This window comes from Arachis ipaensis, chromosome B05, assembly GCF_000816755.2.
Source record: "Arachis ipaensis cultivar K30076 chromosome B05, Araip1.1, whole genome shotgun sequence".
NCBI lineage: Eukaryota > Viridiplantae > Streptophyta > Magnoliopsida > Fabales > Fabaceae > Arachis > Arachis ipaensis.
Window position 1 is genome coordinate 116,696,100 of NC_029789.2, and position 8,881 is coordinate 116,704,980.

The window sequence follows — 8,881 nt, forward strand, 5'->3', positions numbered from 1 at the left end:
AATAATAATAATAATAATAATAATATTTTGTGTTGGTTTTTGGTTTGATAGGTGCGGTACATGTCTTCTAATGCAATGAAACAAAAAGTGGAAAAATATATGTTAAACTTAAAGTGTTCTATAGTCACTGAAAAAAAAAAACAAAAACTTGAAGTGTTCTACTTTAAAGTAAGAGTAAATAGTCAAATTAAGTTTTAAAAGATCACTCGATCTCTATATTGATCTCCAAAAGATTAAATTAATCAAAATCTTTCTCGAAAAATTTTAAATTAATCACGTTAGTCCCTCTGTCCATTCTGTCACTAACATCGTTAAATTTTGCTGACGTGGCACGTTAGTTTTTTTTTCAAGATTCAGGACCACAGACGGACCCAAACCATTAGAAAACTGGAGCCTAACCCAACAACCCGACCCGGCGGTCACATACTCTCCTTCTCCTCTATGCGTCTCAGCCTTTATGCCGGTTCCAACAGGTGCTGCCTCCTCGTCGATGCCGTTCTAAACAACTGATTATTAATATCCATGGATGGAAAAAAAATCTGTTAGAAATAATCGATACTCAATAAGCTTTTCTGTGAGTTGACGGATATCATTTGAAGCATGCTTTCTAAGAGGATTAATAGCCTTTCCAATCTCAATTGCATGGCAAAGGTAATTCCAAGAATTAGAGAACTCGCCAAAAAAAATTTTAAAAGCCAGGATAGATTGCCAAAAAACCAAAGCAAAGAATGATTGAATTCACAAACCTTGAGACAATCAACAGTGAGTTTCATCAATTGCAGCTTCCTCAGTGATTCAAACAATACTACATCTGACTGTTCTTCCGTTTCATCAGTCAATGCCTCAGCTTCACCAAAGCTATAATTGCTAAGGACCCTATTCACATCCTATTCACATCATAAGTAGAGCAGATCGGTGCAAGTTGCAGCGGAGGAAGAAACCACATTCCACTAGAAGCCAGCAGCGGTGATTGAGGAAGAGGACAGAGAAGAGTTGGACAGCGCAGCGACGTCAAACTCTACGACATTAGGCGGAGGGTGCTCAGTGAAGTAGCAGCTACCTATTCATGCTAGAGAGGAACTGCGGGCAAGGACCGGCGGCATCATGGTAGAGGAACGTGCATGGACTGACGGTGACCTAAAATAACTTGCAGGGCGGCGGCGTGGTGGAGCTTCAGGTAGAAGAAGAAGAAGAAGCTGCTGAATGTGGGAACAAGGAAATCCTATTCCTTGCTATGCTGGGTTTGGGTTTCGTTTGATGCGGGTAGGATTCGGATTCGGGTTGGGTTGTCAAGCTAACGTTCCATGTCAGCAAAATTTAATGTCGTTAGTGACAGAATAGACGGAGGGACTAACGTGATTAATTTTAAATCTTTCAAGGATAATTTTGATTAATTTAATCTTTCGAGAATCAACTTGGAGATCGGGTAATCTTTCAGGGACTAATTTGACTATTTACTCTATAAAGTAACATAACTTTGAGACAAAAAAATGTCTATTCACATGAGAGGGTTATAACCTAAAAAAAAAAAAAAAATAACACCATGATATATAACGAACAATATTTTAGCCAATATCAGTCAATAATTAATTGGATTACAAGCAAAGCCAGAAAAAAAATCAAAATAAGTCATTTCGATGAAAAAGTTTCTCCTTCTGTTCATATTTCTCATTCAAACTTAAAAAAAATCCAAATAAATCTTCTTTTTCTCACTCTCCTTTTTCTTTCTCGAAGGAATCCTTCATTCTTCCTGACACATCCAAAAAACATTGTCAATCATTGCTCCGTTAGTCATCAATGTCACCTATGTTTCTGCTTGGCATGTCATCACCATCTCCAGCCACCGCTGTGGTCGCATTTTCTTTAGCCATCCAAAGAATAATAAGGGTAGATGCTATGACATGGTGGCTTGCATGCAAATTCAAGACTCTGTGATTCCGAAGACAAGTCATCAAAGATGAGCACACGGATGATGAACAACAGCAAGTTACAAATGATTGTTATTGCACCTGCACATTATTATTCTTCGCTTTTTCTTGATGTTTTATTTACTTTTAGTTCACTCTGCTAATTTTGATTCCAATTTCCAAAGTTGGTTTACTTTTTAGTTTTAAGTTATGTTATACGTGCATCTAATTACGTAACATCATATCAAAAAAAATAACTATCTTTCACATTGACTGTGTAAATAGTCATCCAAAAGAATAGATTTAATTGCATGACTATGTAAAATATTTTACACTATTAGTATATCAAAATTAAATTTTATTTTTAGATTTTTCGTATTATATGAATTTGGATGTTCCTTTTTCTATACTTATATATATTTTTTATTGTTTGATTTTGGATGTTCTCTTCTTTATACTTTCATATGTTTCTTCTATCTTATTAAAAACTTAATTGGTTTGAAAAAAGTTTTCAGGATAAGAGTTAGTTACCTAAACCTTTTGAAAAAAAAATAAAGAAGAAGAATTGCACTGCAGTATTTGTGCCAAAGGCTATACCACTTGTTCATATCCTGGGTCGAACTGTCCGACCCGGGATGATTGGTGGCAAAACGACTAACCTCTTCAGGTCCGACTATCCGACCTCTTCTTAAAGAGATCGGCCAAATCGACAGGAGAGCCCAGTAAAGGGCCCAAATGGAGGAACACGACCCAAATCCAAAGGCAGTTCAAGCTTACAAAGATAAAGGCGGTTCCCTTAAAGATAAGCTGACTTCACTCAAGATAAAGATAAGATAAGATAAGATAACTAACTTATCTTATCAGAAAGGTCAGCTCACACTACTATAAATACACTGGAGCACCCAGGTATAACTCATACTCTGATTCTACATAAAACCTGCTTAATACCCGTGCTAACTTAAGCATCGGAGTCTCTTGCAGGTACCCCCACCCTCCGGTGGCCAAGGATCAGCAGTGCAGCTAGTCCAACAAGTCGGGCGCAACAGCTCCGGCCGCCACCAGCTAGCCGGACACGTCATCTCCGACCAGTACGAAAGATCTCATCCGAGATCGACCTCCAGTTTCAGGTAACCCTCGAAACATTGGCGCCGTTGCCGGGGACCCTGAAAGTCATCCCAAAACCATGGCGGACGGCCATGACAACGACCATGACTCGGATCTGGAGAACAGAACACCGCACAAGAACGCGGACACTACGCTAAAGGATACTCCGGAATCCAACAGGGACAAAAACTCACCAAATCCGGAAGCCATGGAAGCGCTTCAAGATCGCTTAAAGCAACTTGAGAAAGAAACCCAACAACAACGGGAGATCGGAAATGATCTATAAAGAGAGGTACGACGACGTCGAGAACTAGAAGAAAAACTACAGCAATTAGAGGCCGACCTCAAATCAAAAGCTCCTCGGACCACTCCTGAGGAAAATTCACGCAAAGAATAGGATCCATTCACCAGGGAAATCATGAAGACCAAAATCCCAAAGGATTTCAAGCTCCTGGATATGGTTTTGTATGATGGCACTACAGATCCCAACCATCATCTCAGCAATTTCAGAAGCAGAATGTACCTTACAGATGCCTCAGATGCCGTTTGCTGCAAAGCTTTTCCAACAACTCTCACGAAAACGGCGATCAGATGGTTCGACAACTTACCTCCGAAGTCCATCTCAAACTTCGACGACCTGGCCAAAAAGTTCCTGGCCAGATTCTCCATCCAGAAAGATAAGGCCAAGCACGCACCCAGCTTACTAGGGATCAAGCAAGGAGATCGGGAGAGCCTCCGCGACTACATGGAAAGATTCAACAAAACATGCATGGACATACAAAGTTTACCAACAGAGGCCGCCATCATGGGGCTTATCAATGGCTTACGAGAGGGACCTTTCAGCCAATCTATATCAAAAAAGTATCCTACCTCCTTAGACGAAGTCCAGGAGCGAGCAGAAAAATACATCAACATGGAAGAGAACGCTCGGCTGGGAGAAATCTCAAAATCTGGGGCCTCCTACCGAGACAAAGACAAGGACTTCAAAAGGAAAGAAGATTGACAGGGTGAGAAAATAAAAAAATACCACAACTACACTCCTCTCAAAGCATCCCTGGTCGACGTGTACAAAGAAGTCTGCCATACAGAAAAAATTCCTCCAGCGCGGCCACTCAAAGGCAAAAGGGGAGGAGGAAACCGGAAGGAATATTGTGAATACCATCGAATTCGAGGGCACTCTACCAACGAGTGCTTCGACTTGAAAAATATCATAGAAAAATTGGTAAGAGAAGGAAAATTAGATCGATTTCTGGCCACCCAGGATGATGACCAAAGAAAAAGACGGAGAGACGAAGATGATGGACGAGCTGAACGGTCACCTCGGACACCAAAAAGACACGTCCACATGATACACGGCGGATTCGCAGGAGGTGGGATCTCCAAATCATCCCGAAAGAGATATCTCAAAGAAGTATATCATGTTGAGGGAAAGGAGGAAGCACCCGACATCCCGGCGATAACATTTACAAAAGAGGATGCATCCGGCATCATCTCGGGACACGATGATCCCATGGTCATCAGTATTATACTGGCAAACGCCAATCTACACCGCACACTAGTAGACCAAGGGAGTTCTACCGACATCTTATTCAAAACAGCCTTCGACAAGCTTGGTTTAGACAAAAAGGAACTTAGAGCATACCCGAACAATCTGTTTGGACTAGGAGACACTCCGATACAACCGCTGGGATACGTATCGCTACACACTACTTTTGGAAAAGGGAACCAATCTAGGACCCTCAAAACAGACTACATTGTGGTCAACGTAAGTTCGGCCTACAATGCTCTCATAGGTCGGACAACACTCAATCAACTCGGCGCAATAGTCTCGACTCCGCATCTATGCATGAAATTCCCAACTACAGAGGGGATAGCCACGATAAAAGTAGATCAAAAGATGGCACGTCGCTGTTATAACGAGAGCTTAAACCTCAAAGGCAGAGGAGAAGAGTTTCATACAATTGAGCTTGGCGGAGCTCAGCGTCGAGAAGAACTCCGTTCGCACCCAGAAGGTGAGGTAGAGAAGGTTCAGATTGGAGACACCTCGGACAAAACGACTAATATCGGCACGGTCCTAAGAAGAGATTCAAAGGAATTACTGATACAATTCTTATGAGATAATGTCGACCTCTTCGCATGGAAAGCCGCAGACATGCCAGGCATAGACCGTAAGCTAATGTGCCACAAGTTGGCGGTCTATCCAGGATCTCGGCCGGTGCAGCAGAAGCGAAGAAAAGTCGAACCAGAACGATCCCAAGCTGTGGAAGAACAAGTACAAACGTTACTGGAGGCAGGATTCATAAGAGAAGTCAAGTACCCACTATGGCTAGCCAACGTCGTCTTGGTGAAAAAATCAAACGGGAAGTGACGCATGTGTACCGATTACACCGATCTCAACAAAGCCTGCCCAAAAGATCCATACCCACTCCCAAGTATTGACGCTCTGGTAGATGCTTCCTCTGGATATAGATACCTCTCGTTTATGGACGCCTATTCGGGATACAACCAAATCCCCATGTATCCACCAGATCAAGAAAAGACCTCGTTCTTAACACCAAAGGTGAACTACTGCTACATCGTGATGCCTTTCGGTCTCAAGAACGCGGGAGCTACTTATCAAAGGCTAATGAATAAAGTCTTCTCAATCATGGAAGTCTATGTGGACGACATGTTAATAAAAACACAAAGCGAAGATACATTATTGTCCGACCTGGCTCAAGTGTTTGACACTATAAGGAAGCATAACATATGACTCAACCCCGCAAAATGCACCTTCGTAGTCGAAGCAGGCAAATTCTTGGGTTTCATGCTCACACAAAGGGGAATTGAAGCAAATCCAGACAAATGTCAAGCTATACTCAACATGAAGAGCCCAACCTGTGTCAAAGAAGTACAACAACTCAACGGGAGATTGGCCGCCCTATCCCGATTCTTAGCAGGAGTTGCGATAAGATCTCTCCCCTTCTATGCTACTTTAAGAAAGGGAAAACAGTTCGAATGGACGACAGAATGTGAGCAAGCTTTCTGAGACTTCAAGGAGTTCTTAGGACGGCCACCTATCCTATCTCGACCACGAGAAGGAGAACCACTCATATTATATCTCGCAGTAGGAAGCCGGGCGATAGCCTCAGCACTAGTCAGAGAAGACGAAAATGGGCAACAACCCGTCTACTTCATTAGCAAAGCACTACAGGGATCCGAGCTGAACTACCAGAAAATAGAAAAATTTGCCTATACTCTCATCCTAACATCTCGACGACTCCGCCCGTACTTCCAGGCTCACACTATTAAGGTTAGAACTAACCAGCCCATAAAAGGAATATTGCAGAAAACAGATTTAGCAGGCATAATTCTACAATGGGCAGTCGAGTTGTCAGAATTCGACCTCCAATATGAAGCTCGGACGGCCATCAAATCACAGTATCTGGCCAACTTCATCGCAGAATTCACAGATACCCTGGAAACTCCCACAGAATGGAATCTCTACATGGACGGTTCCTCAAATAAAACTGGAAGCGGCGCAGGCGTGATAATAGAAAGCAACCAAGGAACCCAAGTTGAGCTCTCCCTCAAGTTCGGGTTCCCGGCCTCCAATAACCAAGCGGAATATGAAGCATTATTAGCTGGTTTGAAGCTGGCTAAAGAGGTCGGAGCTCAAAAACTCAACATTTACAGCGATTCACAAGTGGTCACATCACAAATAACAGGGAGCTACCAAGCCAAAGACCCACCATGAAAAATATTTGGATAAAACCAAGGAACTACTCGGACAAATCGGGGAATATAAGATCTGCCACACACCCCGCGAAGAAAATGCCTGAGCTGATGCACTCTCAAAACTAGCCAGCACCAAACCAGGGGGCAACAATAGAAGCCTCATCCAGGAAATGTTGCAAAACCCGTCAATCTCGGAAGAGGAAAAAGTCCTGGCCATAACAAGCCAGGACCAAGGATGGATGACCCCCATAATCAATTACCTCAAAGAAGGAACACTCCCCGCAGAAGAAAAAGAGGCAAAGAAGTTAAAAAGGGAGGCACAGTACTACACCATCATAAACAACATCCTGTATAAAAGAGGAATCTCAATACCTTTACTAAAATGCATGCCGACCTCCAACACAAGGGAAGTGCTAGAAGAAATACACGGCAGCATTTGTGGCAATCATCTCGGAGCACGAGCTCTCGCCAAAAAAGTACTCCGGGCGGGATTTTATTGGCCAACACTACAGAAAGAAGCCACAGAATTTGTAAAGACATGTCCACCATGTCAAAAACATGCCAACTTTCACATCGCCCCGCCAGAAGAGCTCATCAGTGTGACTTCGCCTTGGCCGTTTGCAAAATGGGGACTCGATCTTCTCGGCCCCTTCCCACAGGGATCAGGACAAGTTAAATTTCTCATAGTGGGAGTAGATATCTTTACAAAGTGGATCGAGGCAGAGCCCCTAGCCAACGCCACCGCTCAAAGAAGCCAGAAATTCTTATATCGAAACATTGTCACAAGATTCGGGGTTCCATATTCAATAACCACAGACAATGGCACCCAATTCACAGATGCAGGCTTCAGAAAACTAGTAGCCGACTTGAATATAAAGCACCAGTACACCTCCGTCGAACATCCACAAGCCAATGGGCAGGCCAAAGCTGCTAACAAAGTCATATTGGCCGAATTAAAACGGAGATTACAAGATGCAAAGGGAGCCTGGGCAGAAGAGCTCCCACAGGTCCTGTGGGCATATCGAACAACGCCACATTCCACCACGAAGGAATCCCCCTTCCGATTAGCATACAGAACAGAGGCGATGATTCCAATAGAGATTGAGGAAAGGTCGCCCAGAATAGTTCACTACAATGAGGAAGCAAACTTCCAACTTCAGAGAGAAGAGCTCGACTTGTTACCCGAAATCCAAGAAAGAGCTCGGATAAGGGAAGAAGCTCTAAAATGCCGAATGGCTTCCAGATATAATAAAAAGGTAGTGCCGAGAAGTTTCATAGAAAATGATCTCATCCTAATCCGAAATGATATCGGAACAACTCGACCAGGAGAGGGAAAGCTGGCAGCAAACTGGAAAGGACCCTACCGAGTTGTAGAAGTACTTGGAAAGGGCTACTACAGACTGTCTGAACTCGATGGACGAGAGCTTCCCAGGTCATGGCACGCCTGCAACCTCAGAAGGTACGACAGTTAGAAAAGATAAAAGATCTCATCATTGGATGCACTCTTTTTCCTGAAAAGGTTTTTTAACGAGGCACCAAGTTGAAACTCAGACAAACCCACATGTATATATTTGCACTTTTCCTTTAAATAAAATATATTTTAGATACTCTACAAAGATTTCAAGACACATTAATCTAAAGCATTCATCGTCCGATTATAAAGCAACAGATCGGCAGAAAGTGAAAAACAATTTCACCGCACGATCACGATAAAGACAACCGTCCGATAAAGGTGAAAACGCGATTCACCCAAAGGACGATCTAGAGATGACAACCACTTTCTACAAATCGGCAAAGATGAACACAGAATAATGTAAGAAGTTATCGAAAGTGATCTAAAAAAGAACCTGACGAGGTCTTACGGATTGCTAAAATAATAACTTAAAGACTGGCCGACGTTGAGAAGTCGGACCAAGTCAACCCAAGTTATAAGTAAACCCTGGAAAGAGGTCTGGCCAACCCTATTAAAGAGGATTACTTTAACTTAGAAGGGCTCGACATGACAAAGTCAGCCCAAAATGGAAAGTTATCAAAGTATTCCCTGAAAGAGATCTGACAAGGATCCAAGAAAGATGACTACAAATAACTTAAAGGAGACCGATATAATGAAGTCGGACTCCTACTACTAAAAAGTTATAAAAGTAATCCCTGAA